Source organism: Solanum lycopersicum, chromosome 8 (genome assembly GCF_036512215.1).
Source record: "Solanum lycopersicum chromosome 8, SLM_r2.1".
In the NCBI taxonomy this organism is placed as follows: domain Eukaryota; kingdom Viridiplantae; phylum Streptophyta; class Magnoliopsida; order Solanales; family Solanaceae; genus Solanum; species Solanum lycopersicum.
This window is the reverse complement of record NC_090807.1, coordinates 43,440,542-43,458,422: the sequence shown is the minus strand read 5'-3', so window position 1 is coordinate 43,458,422 and position 17,881 is coordinate 43,440,542.

The window sequence follows — 17,881 nt, the reverse complement described above, 5'->3', positions numbered from 1 at the left end:
ATTTTCCAGTGTCTTACCCAATCGACGGTGGACTGCATGCTCCGTAATGAGACAGATGCTCCATCAATGCGTTAGTCGTCTGTGAGCCTGTTGCTGCGTGAAGTTCACTGTTAAGTTAAGGGGTTATGTTGTAATTTCACCCCACTTCCAAATAAGACTATTGGAGGTTCATTAAGGGTCATTTTGGGTATTCTAAACAAGTATATGAGTGTTTAACACATAGAATATATCATTCTTCAAAATCAAAACCCAAAAATCTCTTATGAACTTTCAAAGACTCCATTGAAGTCCAAAATCAAGGAAGAGATTGGTTTGAATAATTCGCTTTATCAAGATATGGATATTGATACCTTAAACTCGTTTCATCAAGGATCCCATTCCTCAAGATGTTCTCTAAAGTTTTAAAAGTTAGGTTATCCAATTTCATGATTCTACCATGGGTTCTTGCAATGATTTACAATAATTGAGTAATGATTTAATTGATATTTTTTTTATTATTTTAACCTTAATTTCCTATGAACCCATGAATTGGACGAACCCTAGCTTTTGACTAAGTTGTCGGTTACATGATAATAAGCTAATGTCGATGAATTCTCATGAAGTTTTATGTTGACTATTCATTGAGGTCATAATTTTAGTAAATTTATATATAGGTTGTATTATATTGATGAATTTACATTGATTTTACCTGGTTCATTGATTATTGTAGTTTTTATGTTGAATTGGTGGTTATAGCCTTGGGTAAGGGTCTTCTTTTATTGAATTGAGTAAGTTGACTTTGGATTAAAGTGTTGGGGATGATGTTGGGGCATGCTGACCTCATTCAATTATTTTGATGTTATTCATACATAAATTATGTCGTGATTGGTATGGTACACTTATGATGGCAATGTTATGTACGTTAATTGCAATTTAGGTGGCCTTGTTGGCGTTACTTTATTCGATATGCTAATCTTTCCCTTCTTGGCAACTACTTGAAATAATATGACTATTTGTTTAGATTTATTAGGTGAAGCATGACAATATCTGTCGACATTGGAGGTCATATACGTATTGTTCTATTCATGTTGTCTTAGGTGACCATGTTAGACAATTCTTTTGACATTATGAGTATAGTGTTAGGGTTAAGTCTTGGACATTCCTACTTGTATATATGAGTCTATGTTGATTACTATGATGATGTTAAATAGTATATAGGATGATTTGAAGATGCTAGGGTTGTTAAAATGTGCTTCTAGAATGACTTGCATTATAGGTAAAGTGAAGTATGTGGTGTGTTGTCTTGGTTGACTTTTGCCCCTTGCTTGATGTATATATGAATATGAATATGTGATGTGTTGACATAGGGTGTTTGAACTCATAGTATTGAATGTATGAATGACATGTGACCTTAAACGAATTTGAGAGAGTCTTTTATGTGAAAACCTTGACTTAGGAGTAATGTAAAGATTGTTGATGATGTAAGTCCTAGTGGTATCCTTCAAAGTAAAGGAATGATACACCTAACGTTAATTGGCTGGAACGACATCATATCAAAGAATCGCCGCTCGATGACTCTATGAAGATATTGCCAATGTCAGAGCTCCTCCCGGAGGTAAGCAAATTCCTACCCTTGAGTAAATTGCCAAGAATGACCAAACTCTGGTCAACCCTCCAACTTTGACTCATGGTGACATAATGGTAGATTTTCCCCAAATGGCCCAAGCAATTACTACACAATCACAAGCCTCATTACTCAAGAACAAACAATGACGACACAAGCTAATCAGGAGGTGGTACTTCAAGGAAACCAACATGTTGGTACCATGGCCTCCCATTTGTAGAAATTCACTAGAATTAATCCCCCTACTTTCTATAGGTAAAAAGATGATGAACACCTCGAAGAGTTAATTAACGAAATCTATGAGATTCTCTATGTTATGTGGTTGATTACTAGTGAGAATGTCGAGTTAGTCACTTATTAACTCAAAGATGTGGCCAAAAAATGCTATGTCAAATGGGGAGATAATAGGACTTTAAGGGGTTGGCTTTGACATGGGAGATCTTCAAGAATAATTTTCTTTATGGATTCTTTCTTAGATAGAAAAGGGAAACCAAACTAGAAGAATTCATCAACCTTTGTCAAGGAGGTATTAGTGTACGTGAATACTCTTTGAAATTAACTAAATTGTCAAAGTGCTCCTTCCTTGGTTTCCCAACCTATGGATGAAATGAGCCACTTTCTGACGAGTGTCGGATGACTGAAAAGAAAAATGTAAGAAGCTATGCTACATGATGATATGAAAATATATCATCACGTGGTTCATTCTCAACAAGTGGAAGAGACAACAGTTAAGAGAAAGATTAGATAAGTAAAAAATTAAAGGTCTTTTGATGGTGGTCTTTAAAGGGTAAGCTTGATATCCCAGACAAGCCTATGTTCAAGAAGAGGTTCACTAATCAAGTTCGTTCCATGTTCCTTAAGGCTTGTGATGATAGGGTTTCAAACCCTGTCTCAAAAGGTAAGGGGTACTAGTTCACCAAGCAAGAAGCATACTTGTGCCACGTATGGAAAAGGTCATTTCGATGAATGTTTATTTTGAACGAGAAATTGATTTAGTTGTCGTAAAAGTGGGAAAAAAGTTTGATATTTCCCAAATTGGAAGTAAAAATACAAGCGTGTGGACAAGCAATTTGTTCTATTGTTGATGCTCCGAAGAAGAATCACTTTTAAGATCACCGCTCTAGAGGTGAGAAAGATACTTCTCCCGATGTGGTGACTGGTATGTTGAAAGTAGTTTCTATAGATGTATATTGTTAACTTGATCCTTGTGCTACCCTATAACTTTTTACTTCTTTAGTCACTACAAAGTTTAACATTTTTACCAATATCTTGAGTGAACCTTTCTCGGTGTCTATCCCAATGGTTGATTTTGTTATTGCAAAAAGAATGTACAGAAACTGTCCTATAATGTTGCCCAATAGAGTTACTCACTTTAAACAGTAGAACTTTATATGATTAATTTTAATATCATTTGGGTATGTAGTGGTTGCATTCTTGCTTTGCTTCCATAAATTGTATAACAAGGGTGTTGAAGTTTAACTTTTCAAATGAGAATATTTTCTAGTGGCAGACGGGAAATTCTATCCCTAGAGGTCTTATCATTTATTTTCTAAAAGCTTGTTAGATGATCTTTAATGGGATTTTATATGATATTTTAAGAGTACAAGATTTAGACTCTGATATTCCTCCCATTGATTCGGTCCCCGTAGTGAGGGAATATATGGAGGTCATGCGTAATGATCTTCTTGGTAATCTTCCTGGATGGTAAATTTATTTTTGTATCAGCTTTCTACGGGATACAAACCATTTCATTTATGTTTATAGGATGGGTCCGGCCGAATTTAAAGAGTTGAAGTCTCAACTCAAAGATTTAACAGACAAGAACTTTTATCTGCCCTAATATTTATACATGGAATGCCCCGATTATTTTTTGAAAAAAAATGATGGGTCCCGTATAATATTTATTGATTACCGTAAACTAAAAAAATTCACAATCAAGAATAAGTATATTATCCTTCTGATTGATGATTTATGTAATCAACTCCAAAGTGCGAGTTCTTTTCAAAGATTGACTTGAGATCAGGATGTCACCAATTCAGAAGGAGAGGTGAAGATATTCCCATGATGACAGTGAAAACAATATAAGGTAAGTATGAGTTCTTAGTATTGTCCTTTACTCTACCTAATGCCCCGTCAACGTTTATTCACATAATGAATAGGGTGTATCAAAGATACCAAGATTCCTTTATCATTGTCTTCATTGACGACATCATAGTATATTCAAAAAATAAGGGTGAACACATGGACCATTTGAGGGTTGTGTGTAAAATGCTTAAAGAAAATCAATGGTTTGCCATGTACAACAAATGTGAGTTTTTGTTGAGCTCAGTAGAATTTCTTGGTCATAACATATTTAGTAAAGGTGTAGAGGTTTATTCAAAGAAGACGAAGTGGCTAAAAAACGGCCCAGGCTCTTGGATCCTACGGATATTAGGAGTTTCTTTGGCCATGCCGATTATAATAGAAGGTTTGTCAATGGATTTGCATCTCTTGGTTATCCCTTGAAAACCTTGACACTAAAGAATGTGAAATTTGAGTGGTGAGAAACATGTGATAAATGCTTCCGAATATTGAAGCATAGGCTTACTTTCGCTACGGTACTTATCCTATCGGAGGGCACTAAGGGTTTTGTGGTTTACTATGATGCATCCCAAGTCGGGCTGAGGTGTGTTCTTATGCAACATTACAAAGTTCTTGCCTATTCTTCTAGGAAACTTAAAGTTCATGAAATGAATTATCCGACTCATGACCTTGAGTTAGTGTCTGTTGTATTTTCCTCAAGAATATCGAGGCATTATCTTTATTGGGTTCATATTGATGAGTATACAAACCATAATAGTCTTCAATACATATTCACTCAAAAGGAGTAAAATCTCTTGCAGAGGAGATGGTTAGCGTTGTCCAAAGACTATGACATGATTTTTCTCTATCACCTTCGCAAGGCTAATGTAGTAGTGAACACTCTATTTCGTTTGCCCATTGTATGTGTATACCATGTAGAAGAAGCCACGAGAATTCTAGTGAAAATATTCATAGGTTGACACATTTTGGGTTTATAATTTAAAGTTCTCCAAATAATGGTATGGTGGTACATCATAACTCCTAGTCGTGTTTTGTGGTTGAGGTGAAGTCTAAGTAACACATTGATCCATTATTGATGGATTTAAAAGAATTGGTTTATAGAAAGATATATGTGTCATTTGTTAGGTAGTGGAGCCTGATTAATTTTAGGCTTTCCTATTTATTCTCTATTTTTGGCTTTCCTATTTTTTCTCTATTTTACGCTTTCCTATTTATTCTCTATTTATTGTATGTACCCAAAAATACTTTGATTTATTAATATAAATATACCTTACCGCCTTAAAAGTTTACTCAAGGGGTGTTACAACGAAATATTGGGTTTTCTCTTTCTCTCTCTAGATCACTCATCTCTTTCTTCTAAAAGTTCTTATGTTCTTCATTTAACTAGTGTGTGTGCGTGAATTCGATCTTAAAAACTGGTATCAGACCTAAGGAGATTCAACACGATCACTGAAGATTGATAGTTCGAAGCTTGGAATCGAGAAGTTTGATTAACCCGATTTTAGTTTCTGGAAGATGCAGATCGAAGATTATCTATACAAGAAAGATCTTCACGAACCATTGACAGGGGTAAAGCCGGAATTCATCAGGTAGGAGAAGCTGAAACTGAAGGATCGCCACGCTATAGGGTTAATTCGGTTGACTTTATCAAGAAATGTGGTGTTCAACATCATGAAGGAAAGGACTACATCTGGTCTGTTGAAGGCACTGTAAAACATGTATGAAAAAACCATCGGCTATGAACAAGGTATATTTGTTGCATACATTGTTCAATTTACAGCTGTCTTAAACTGGATCCATTTTTGATCATATAAACGAGTTAAATATGATTGTGTGTCAACTCAATTATGTGGATATTAATTTTGAAGATGAAATTAAGGCATTGATTTTGATGTTATCTCTACCCGAGTCTTGGGATACTGTTGTTGCTATGATTAGCAGTTCCCCTGGATCTGAGAAACTAAAGTTTGATGAAATATGTGATGTTGTTCTTAGCAAAAGTATACGCAAACGAGTAGTGGGAGACTTCATCGGGCAGTGCTCTCAGCGTTGATCAAAGGGGAAGAAGTAAGACAAAAGGCCAAAATCATCATGGTTGATCAAAATCAAAGAATCGAGGAAAATCACTGAACAGATCAAACGTGACTTATTTGAACTATGGAGAAAAAGGGCACTTTCGTACGAAGTGTACAAAGCCAATGAAGAAACTGAATCAGAAATTTAGAGATGACAATGATTTTGTAAATTCATCAGAAGACATTAGGGATGCTCTAATCCTTAGTGTTAATAGCCCGGTTGAATCATGGATTTTGGATTCTGGTGCATCTTTCCATTCATATTCAAGGAAGGAGTTGTTCCAAAACTTCAAATCTGGAAATTTTTAAAAATTATATCTTTCTGAAAATAAAGCCTTAGATATTTAAGAAAAGGGGGATGTTTGCATAAAGACAACCTCGAGAAACCAGTGGTTATTGGAGGATGTCAGATATATACGTAGGATCTAGATAAATGTGATCTCTGTTTGTCAGTTGGATAGGACAAGATATCCAGCAGAGTTTGGGAACGGTTCGTGAAAAATCGTGAGAAGTTCTATGGTAGTAGATCGTGGTACCAAATCTCGAAGCTTGTACACCACTGCAGGGTGTATAAATATGGTCGTTGTTGCTGAAGGTGCTTCTGGTTCATGTGTATGGAATAACAGACTTGGACACATGATTACTAAAAGAATGAAGATGCTGGTTGAAAAAAGAGCATTAGAGGGTCTGAATTCTGTTGATATGCTTCTTTGCGAGAGCTGTGTTATGGGCAAACAGAAAAGAGTAAGCTTCCATACAGATCTTTTGTGACCATCTCAAGTATCATTACTTGGAGGATCAAGATTCTATGTTAACTTCATTGATTATTTTAGCAGGAAGGTATGGGTTAACTTCTTGAAGCATAAGTCAGATGTGTTTGAAACTTTCAAGAAGTGGAAAGCAGAAGTTGAGAATCAGACCGGTTTGAAAGTCAAATACCTAAGGTCTGACAATGGAGGAGAGTATGAGAAATCAGAGTTAAAGGTATTCTGTGCAGTGGAGGGAATCAGATTGATGAGAACAGTTCCTGGTAAGGCAAGGCAGAATGAAATTGTTGAGAGGATGAACAAAACATTGAATGAGCGTGCAAGGAGTATGAGGATACACTGTGGGCTGCCCAAAATACTTTTGGCAGATGCTGTGACCACAACTTCATACTTGATCAAAAGGGGACCATCAGTTTCTTTAGGGTTCAAGAATCCAGAGGAGGTGTGAACAGGAAAAGAACTCAAGTACTCACACATGAGGACTTTTGGTTGCACTGCTTATGTTCATGTTGATGCACAAAAGAGAGAAAAGCTTGATGCCAAGGTTGTGAAGTGTTACTTCATAGGATATGGTTCTGATTTGTTTGGTTACAGGTTTTGGGATGACAATAACAGAAAGATCTTGAGACATTGTGACGAGACATTTGATGAGTCTGTCCTGTACAAGGACAGAGAGCAAAAGGTTCTAGAGTTTACAAAGCAAGTGGGAGATGAGGTTGAGTTTGAGAAGAGTGACCACAGAGATGTCGAAGCAGATACTCAACCATCTTCTACTGAAGAATATGAAGTGGAGCAAGTTACACTTGACCAGGTGTTAAGGAGATCATCCAGATCCATCACGGCACCAGATAGGTATTCACCTTCATTACACTATCTATTGCTGACTGATGAGGGGGAACCACATTCTTTTATGAGGCCCTACAGCTGGAGGATTCGATCAAGTGGGACCAAACCATGGATGATAAGAAGAGGTGACTTGAGAAGAACAACACATGGGTGTTGATTGAGCTACCTGCAGGGAAGAGAGATATGCTTAACAAGTGGGTGTTCAGAATCAAGACTGAACGAGATGGCAAAAGAAGGTTCAAGGATCGTTTAGTGGTTAAAGGATATTCACAAAGGAAAGGTGTTGATTATCTATGAAATATTCTCTCCGGTTATGAAGTTAACCTCTATTCGAATTCTGTTGAGTGTTGTTGTATAGGAGAATTTGCATCTACAGCAACTGGATGAAAAAATAGCTATTTACGTGGATATCTGGACAAAGAGATCTATATGCAGCAACCGGAAGGATTTGTGGTTCCACGCAAGGAACACATGGTGTGCAAGCTCACTAGGATCTTGTATGGACTAAAGCAAGCACCAAGGTAGTGGTACAAGAAGTTTTGACTCCTTCATGACCAACAGTTAATTCTGTAAAGCTGAAAACCATCCTTGTTGTTACTTCAAGAAATACACTGATTTATATGTCTTTCTTCTCTTATCTGTTGATGATATGTTGATTGCAGGATCTAGTATGAGGGAGATTAACAATCTGAAGACAAGGTTGTCTGCAGCGTTTGAGATGAAAGATTTGAGTCCAGCAAAGCAGATTTTGGGGATTAAGATTTATCTGGATAGATCTGCTGGAACATTAAATCTATCTCAGGAGTTGTAGATTGAGAAGGTGATGAGCAGATTCAGGGTTAATGATGCTAAAACCAGGAATAATCCATTGCCAAATCACTTTAAATTGTTAAAGAAGCAGTCACCCAAGATTGCCGAGGAGCGTGATCACATAGCACTTGTTCCATATGCTTCACCAGTTGGTAGTTTGATGTATACTATGGTCTGCACTAGAACTAATATAGCACATGCAGTGGGAATTGTTAATAGGTACATGGCGAACCCTACTAAAGAGCATTAGGAAGCTGTGAACTGGCTTCTGAGATATCTGAGAGGTACATCCAGTACTTCACTTTGTTTTTACAAAGGAAAGATGACTCTACAGGGTATTGAGGATGCTGATCTTGGTGGAGATGTTGACTCGAGCAACTGTACATCCGGGTACATTTCCACCATAGGTGGAACAACATTGAGTTGGATGTCCAGGCTTCAGAAGTCTGTTTCTCTTTCATCTACTGAAGCTGAGTATGTGGAAATAGCTGAAGCTGGGAAATAAATTATATGGGTGGCAGAATTATCTCGAGGAATTGTGCAAGAAGCAGAGCGAGAAGATCTTTTACTCAGATAGCCAAAGTGCCATACAACTGCAGAAAAATTCAGTCTATCATTCGAAGACAAAGCACATAAAAAGGCGATACCATTTCACTCGTAGGGCAGTGGGGGGTGGTGATATGTGCTTGGAGAAGATAGAGGGTGCAAAGAACCCAGCAGACATGTTGACAAAATGTTTTGATGTTGGGAAACTAAGGTTATGTAAAACCTCGGTTGTTCTTCTGTAGTTGTTGCTACAGATGTTGCGGTGCGGTAAAGATGTTGATGATGAAGAGATTTTTTATTGAGAATGCATTTTTCGGATGACCGAGTCAGTCTCCAAGTGAGAGAATTGTTAGTGTGTGGAGCCTGATTAATTTTAGGCTTTCCTATTTATTCTCTATTGTAGGCTATCCTATTTATTCTCTATTTACTCTCTGTCACCAAAAATACTCTGATTTATCAATATAAATATACCTCACCGCCGTGGAGGTTTACACACGGGGTGTTACCACTAAATATTGAATTTCCTCTTTCTCTCTCTAGATCTCTCATCTCTTTCTCTTAAAAGTTTTTATGTTCTTCAGTCATCTGGTGTGTGTGCATGAATTTGATCCTAACATCATTCTCCCATGGAGGAATGGTGTTCTTAGGTAACAAGGTATATTGTTTGTTCCTAATGTGGATGATTTTAGTAGTAGGGTCCTTAGAGAAGATCATGGAGCCCGTTACTCTATTCATTCAGGTTCTACAAAGACGTACCATCACCTTAGAAGTCTATTTTGGTAGGATGACCTAAAAAGTTATATTACGGAGTTTGTTACAACGTGTACCAGTTTTTAAACAAGTGAAGGCTGAGCATGAAAAGCTGAGTGGTTTAGTACAAGAAATCTAAATTTATGGAAGTGGAAAGAGGTTAACATGTACGGTTGCCTCAACGTCGAAAGAAATATGACTCTATTTGGATGGTAGTAGATAGAATGACCACATTCTCTTTTATTCTCGTTTTGTATGTTTATTAGGCGGAAGGTTATGCAAGGATCTATATTGACAAGATATTGAGTCTTGATGGAGTTCTTTTGTCTATCTCATCATATAAAGGGGCTCAATTCACATCTAGGTTTTGGAGATCATTCCAAAGATGTTTAGGTACTCAAGTGAATTTAAGCACAACCTTTAATCCTCAAACAGATGGTCAAGCAGAGAAGACTATTCAAATTGTTGAGGATATTATTAGAGCTTGTAACATTGACGTTAAGGGAAATTGGGATGAGAATTTGCATTTGGTGGATTTCTCATATAATAATAGTTTTCATTCATCTATATATATGGATCCTTATGAAGAATAGTATGGTAGGAGGTGTAGATATCTAATTGGGTGATTTGAGGTTGGCGAGTCTTCGCTTCTTCGTCCAGGTTTGATTTTTGCAACTTAAAAAAAAGTTCATATCATAAGTAGTAGGTTACAAACAACCTATAGTCAGCAAATGTCTTATGCCAATCATAGGTGAAGGGATTTAGAGTTTAAAAAGGGTGATAAGGTATATCTTAAAATTTATTTTATGAATGGGGTGGTTAGATTTGGCAAGAAAGGGAAGTTGAGTCCTTCTTACATGGGCCCTTATGAGATGTTGCAAAGGGTTAATGATGTAACATATTAATTGAAACTCCCTAGTGAACTATCTTTGGTTCACCTGGTTTTTTTATGTTTCCATAAGAAGTGTATTAGTGACAGATATACCGTGGTTTCACAGTATTATTAATACTTTTTCCTTAAGTTTAGTGTGTCCAAAAGCCTTTTTGTGCTAATTTTTATATAAGTTTCTCTTTATTTAGAGGAAATCTTTCCAAAGATGAATGCAGAGATTTTGAGCGATGAAATGCAAAATAGACCACCTACAGAGCTTGTGATGGTCCGTCATGCTTGTGAAGGTCCGTAGGTGGCAGCGTAGTGCAACTGGTGAAGGAAGATGGGGAAGTCTGACCAAGTGTGGTGTTACGGAGTCCATGACGGTCCATCGTGTCTATGACGGTCCATCCAGCAGGTTCGTCATGAAGTTCAGAGAAGTAATCCATGTACCCATATTCCAAGAGTTTAAGTGTTTTGGAACGAAGACCCTCGACGGACAGTTGTGTCTGTGATGATCTATCATACTTGCCGTTAATAGTAATGAAGAGAGCAGCAGAAGAAATTGAACTAGTATTGGACGACGGAGTCCATGACGGTCCGTCGTGACCATGACGATCCATCGCGAGGTCCGTCGACCTAGCCGCGTTTTGACATATTTCCAGCAGATAGAGTCCTTGTTTATTTAGGTTTTTATTTTCTATAATTAGTTTGAAAAACCTCGTTTTTGAGGTTAGAAACCGTATTGTGAGACTATGTATTATTAGTCATTGTTGGTGATTTTTGTTGATTAATCAAGCAAACTTTCGGTTTTTACTCTTTCTCATTGAAGTAATTACAAGAATTGTTATATGATATATTTGAATATTGTTCTAATGACTATGGGTAACTAATCTCCATAATTAGGGTTGTGGGAACCATAGACAAATAATGATGTAAAACCTAACTAAAAGAACAAGTCTAGAATAGTGTCTTGCATGTATTAATAATTCTTTCGCTTAGAAGTCTTTTTCATGGATGGCCAACATTAGAAATCACCTTAATGCTACTTACCGGACCAAGGAGGTCGATAATAGGAAAAGAATTATCAACATAGATTTAGTGTATACTATCTAATAGGCTAGTAATGTTTGGTACGAGGTAATAACTTAGTCAAATATCGAATACAATGCTTAATATGAGGTAAATATGGGTTAGGATAGCAACACACGTGGCAGGATTAAGGTACGAAGTGAAATTTTCTAGATGCCGGAAAAAGGATATCGAAATACATAACTTATAAATTTTCATACAAGATACAAGGAAAGAATTCTTATAGTTAGAATTACCATGTTATGAACATGTGGAGAACACGTATACCCTAGTTACTTTGATTAATTGATTAAACTCCAACATTCAAAGATGTTAAGTGTCTCTTTCAATTTCGTTAGTTTTTTTCATTCATTTAGAAATAGAAACCCCCTTTTATTGTTTTTGCTTTCAAAGGAAGTAATTGACCGAACAATAGTAATAATTGGTTAAAGTTAAGTCTAAACTATTTTCCTCGTGGGAACGATTCCAACCTCACTAGTTGGGTTATTTACTTGACACGACCGCTTTACTTCTTATTTTATAAGTAAATTTGAGCGTATCAAATTTTGGCGCCATTGCCGGGTATTATAGTTTTTAGATTAACTTAAAGTTATTACTGTAGTTTAGTTGATATTTTCTTGATTTTACTTTGTTTTATTGTTTTCGATTTGTGCAGAACCAACCTCCTTGTATGCCAAATACAGGGAGAGGAAGAGAACACTTGTTTCCCTACGATCATGAATTAGAGCGTACACTAGGCAACATGAATAGAAATTTGGTAATCAATGATGATGATCAAAACCAGAATATCCCAGCTCCGGTTGATGTTCATGGTCAGTTTTTACCCGATGCTCCGGGTGAACACCAACAGAGGGGACAAAATCCCGTCGACGGCCCCAAGCATACTATCGAGGCTATGATAACATAGAAGACTCCGATGAGCCACTTGTCTTGCATCCTCTACCCACAGGCCACACCTTTGTCGTAACTAGTAGTCTGATACAAATGCTCACTCCCAGAGGTTTCTTTTCAGGGCTGCGTTCAGAGGATCCACATGCCCATATAGCTAAGGTAAGGGCAGTGTGTAAAAGCTGTGTAGGGAGGCCTGACTTGGACTTAGATGTTATACGGCTCAGAGTGTTTTCTGTCAAACCGACCGGAGAGGAGGCTATATGGTTCACTAAGCTCCCTTATAACTCTATTTTCACTTGGAACCAATTAAGGGATGTCTTCTTAGCATGCTACTATCTGATCTCCAAGAAACATAACCACAAAGACAGTATGAACAACTTTGTGGCACTACAAGGAGAATAAGTTAGTAGTTCTTGGGAAAGATTCACCTCGTTCTAGAGAAGTGCCCCAAATCACCGTATAGATGATGAGTCACTGGTGGAATACTTCTTTTAGGGATAGGATGATAATAATAAAGCGGTGTTGGACTCTATAGCAGGTGGATCTTATGGGGAGTGTCCTTATGATGCGATTGCTGAAAGATTAAGGAAAATCTCCTGGAATAATAAAGGCTGAAGTACCAGGAAGTCAGATACCGGAAGAAACACCTTCGCAGTGCAGTCAACTCGCAACCCAGCCAGGAATGAGATTTGTGAAGAAATGGCTCAGTTGAGAACTGAGCTTGGGTTGGTATTAAAACATGTGACTGGGGTCCAGAAAATATTAATGCAGTCAACTATTTTTTGAAACCACTGCCACCTATTGATGAATGGTATTATGAGGAGGATTCATATGTAGTAAATGAGCATACGGGGGGTTTCCGACCAAGCGCCCAGGGCTCAAATCATGATAATTGGTGCCAAGGTCAAGGGAACCAAGGTGAGATCTATGGTAACTATAACCGTGAGGGTTATTATGTCCAAGATTTAAACTACAACCGCGACAACAATTTCAACATGGGTAACTACGGTAACAGAAATGCTAGGAAATGGCCGTATGTCCCTACTAAAAATTGTGAAGTTACTCCTAGGGATGGTGGAGATAGTATGGCGCGAGTTGACCATATGTTCCACAAAATGATGAGGAGGTTCGATGCTAGTTAGGAGTACATTAAAGAGTTAAGGTGTGATTTAGCGAGTATTTGGAAAAAAGTTGATACACATGCAATATCGATTAAGCAGATTGAGTTGCAAATGGCCCAATTATCTGTGGCAATGAACACATGGCAACCGAGCTCTCTTCCTTGCAACACTGTCCAAAACCCAAAAAATGATGTGCACTGTATGGAAATTACTACTCAGGGTGGTAAGCAAACTATTGGCCCACCTATGCCGTCCAATGAGGAAAATGTGAGAAAAGATGATGATAAGGTTGTAAAGGGTAGTGGTGAAGTAGAGGAAAGCAATGGAAAAAATGCAGAAGTCCGTATGAAGGTAACTCCCATGCCTGGTCCACCACCATCCTTCCCTCAGAGATTATTGAAAAAGAACGAGGATTGTACATATAGGCGTTTCATAACAATGCTGAAGCAGCTTTCTATCAATGTCCCTTTGGTAGAAGCTCTAGAACAAATACCCGGTTATTCCAAGTTTACGAAAGATCTGGTCATAATGAAAAGATCGATCTCTTTCGAGGATGATGATAGACTGCAGCATTGTAGTGATATTGCTACAGGATCCTCGTGCAAAAGAAAGAAAATCCGGGTGGGTTCACTATTCCTTGTACAGTCGCGTCATTACATTTTGCGAAAGAATTATGTGATCTGGGGGCAAGCATAAATCTCATGACCCTCTCGATTTAAAAAAAGTTGGTTTTGGGAAACCTAAAACTCACTGCGATGTGGCTACTGATGGTTGATCGAATAGTGAAAAGGCATATAGGGATACTCCATAATGTGCTAGTAAAAGTGGAGTCATTCATATTTCCGGCAGATTTTATTACTCTTGATTGTGAAGTCTATTTTGAAGTGCCTATTATTCTTGGGAGGCAATTTCTTGCAACAAGTAGGTCCTTAGTCGATATGGAAAAGGGGCAGATGAAATTTCGGTTGAACAGTGAAGCAGCAACCTTCAACATTTGTAGGACCATGAGGAAGAGTGGTGATCTTCAATTGGTATCCGTCATATCCCACAAAGAAACGATGAAGAAGGAAAATGAACAAAAAATTGAAAAACAAGAGTTTATGATTGGGGATTTAGTGCTTTTACACAGTTCTGGGTCGCCTTGTCTTCCGGGCAATCTCAAGTCCAAATGGACTGGCCCTTACTTGATTAACAAAGTATTCCCTCATGGAGTAGTTTAGTTAAAAGCCAAGGAGGGAGTGCGGTTTAAGGTGAATAGAGCACAAATAAAACTTTATTTTGGGCTTAAAACATTGGGAAATGAAGTGATAGAGGCATACCTTCTTGAAATAGGCTGAGTAATCAAGTGCCCTCAGTCGTGCCGCGATGTTAAATCAGGCGCTTGTTGGGAGGCAACCTAATACTTAAAGTTTTTATTTTTAGTAATGGTATAATTTTTCTACTAATGGGTTTTAAATTTGCAGGCACATCACCAGGAAATTCTGCAGAAAATTACTCTACAGCAATCACTGACGGATACAGCGACGAACCGTTGCGCCTATGACTGACCGTCGCATGAATCTGTCGTTCCACGTATGTCTTTCTGTGATTTTCAAACTAGGGAACACACGAAGGAACCAACTACGGATCTTCACAACAGAGACGGACCGTCGATGGGTAATCGCCGCGTCATTAATGAGGAGTACCCGACCCGACTCGGCTGGAGTTTTTTACAAAATCATACCGTTTTAACTCCCCAACCCCTCATTTCACCCCCATACCTTCACTACTCCTCCTATTTTCCTCCCTTTTCAACTTCCAAAATCTCTCCCTCTATCAACCGATCATTGTTCCCCCTAAAATTCTCCAAAGCCCTAAAAGTTATCATCTACTAGTAAGAGTTGCTGCTCTGGGTGTTTTCTTGATCACCATGTACTTTTCCATGTTGTTTTTGTCCAATTCTCAGGTATGTGTCTCTAATTTCTACTCATTTATTATGCATTTTTGTTTATAAATTAGTTTTAGCCTAGTTCTTATTGATATGTTCATTTCTTTTATATAAAATTCTGTCTAACCTAGGTTAAAAATCTTTGAAATTGCCGTGATTAAAACCCTAGACATAGGTGCCTATGCATTGCTAGTTTACTAGGTATTTGGGTTAGACAAATATAGGTACAAAACACTACAAATTTTTTCAGTGATCTACAGAACGAGAAACCGATGACGGACCATCGTACCCACAACGGATCGTCGGAGGGTCCGTTCCAAAATCCCTAACACCCCACTGTCCCATTTTATGCAGTGTCCTCAAACGGACATATGCGACCGACTGCCTTACCCACGACGGTCCATCCTGCACAACCGTTGTGGTTGAAAGAGACCGTGTTTCGAAGGGTCTCTCTCCATTTTTCTAAGTATCCTCCAATGGATACATATGACGGACCGTCATACCCACGATGGTCCGTCCTGCACAACCATTCTGGTTGTCAGAGACTTTGTTTCTCAGGGTCTCTCTCCGTCCTACATGACCGTTATGATGGTAAGAGACCCCTCTCATAAGGGTCCCCATATTTTTTTTCATGTGTCCTCTGACAAACACCTACGACGGACCGTCGTACCTATGACGGTCCGTCCTGCACATACCTTCATACTTGTAAGAGACCCTCCGTCAGGGTTGTCCATATATACATTGTCTAAGGAAGACACGACGGACCCCATGATTGTCCGTCATAGTCACGACGAGCCGTCACCTATCCCGTAGCATTTCACTAATACTATAGACATGTCATTTTATTTTTATTTTTTTGGATGGTTTTTCTTGCCTTGTTTGCCAGTCCCCGTACTTATATTGATCCTATATAGGTACTATCTACTATCGCACAAAAATAAGATCAAGTTATACACGTGGACGGTCGAAGTCTGTCTCCACGTCTGCCCGCATGGTAATTGGCTCTGATTATGAGCGTGACCCCGAGAACGTGCCCCAAGGCACTTCCACTTCTCGTGCTGCACGTGCTGCTAGAGCCACACCCAAAAAGGTGGCGTCCGGCATATTCATTGTCTCCCAGTCTGATGAAAAGTGCACACTGACCGGCACATCTTTTGGGTCAACCACAAATGAAGAAGGACTGTCTGGCTCCTTACGATTTTTTTGGTCGGAGGAAGCCTCCGACTCTGCTGAGGTTCCCACACCCGCCACAGCTGCAGTGTCGGCCTCGTCTGATGAGGTAGAAAGTTAAGAATCCACATCACATTTACCAACGCATGCCTTCACCCCGGCTATTGACCAGCCCAACCGTTGGTGTGTCGACGGGCCATTTCAAGTCTACTCCGACGCAATGTTCGTGAATGACAAAGGAGTTATTACTTGAACACTCACATTGGAGCGGTGGGTCCTTACAGGGAGTCTCCCAATGATGCCTGAGATCCATAATCTCTTCAACAGACATCGCCTGGAGTGGACAGCACGTCCGTTGGAACATTCTAGTGATAAAATGGTCCGAGAGTTCTAAGCATCCTACGTAGCAATTCTCCAATCATAGATTAATAGGCGGGATCCCCACGCCAAATAGGCTCCATAAGATTAGGTTCGAGTAGGTCGCATTCAGGTCGATATTTCCCTGCCTACCATCTGCCGGATTCAATACAATGAAGGTGTTGATGCTAATCGGACCCCTCTAACAGTCGAATTCGACTACCGATGGCATATTGTTAAAGATGACCAATTCCTGCGTGAGCCATCGCTGAGAGAGACCACCAAGAGGTTGATGTCCGTGCACTTGTCCGTTGATGGAGAGGGTGCCGACTGGTTGACCGAGCCAAAGGGGGCCATCAAGAATGCCAACCTGACTTTCATGACAATGTTTTTGTTGTTGATTGTCCGCCACTGCCTTTCCCTCACAGCCGCTGATAATATCATCACATGGCATCGAGCAGTACTGATGGAGGCAATGATAGTCGGGTTCGAAGTGGATTTCGCGTGGCTTCTACAAGCAGTCATACACGAGAGGGTTTTTAAGATCACAACTACTTACCCTTTCCCGTGCATGATCTTTTCTCTTTGCAGGGGTGCAGGTGTGCCTATATGGCACGTTGATCAACTCAAAACCCCGCAGGGAACTGTTTATGTCGGTCTCATCTGAGATGAGGCCAATTAGTTCGCTCCACGCAGAGGGCCCCGTCAAGAGCATCCCCCACTTGCTGATGATCTAGCTGATACGGTAGCCCAGGCCCGCATGACTACGCAGGAGGCGTCCACTAACACTACCCCGATCGAGTCAATCCCGGGTAGTAGCACTTCCCCGAGCTCTTCTCGCACAGCCTCTCTACCAGCGCTGGTCCCGCTTGCTAGGGTCCAAAAATTAAAGGCGCAAATGGCTACACTTTTGCATCATATCCATACATGGATGCCGAGTTCTATTACCGAGGCAAAAGAGCGCTTGCAGCGG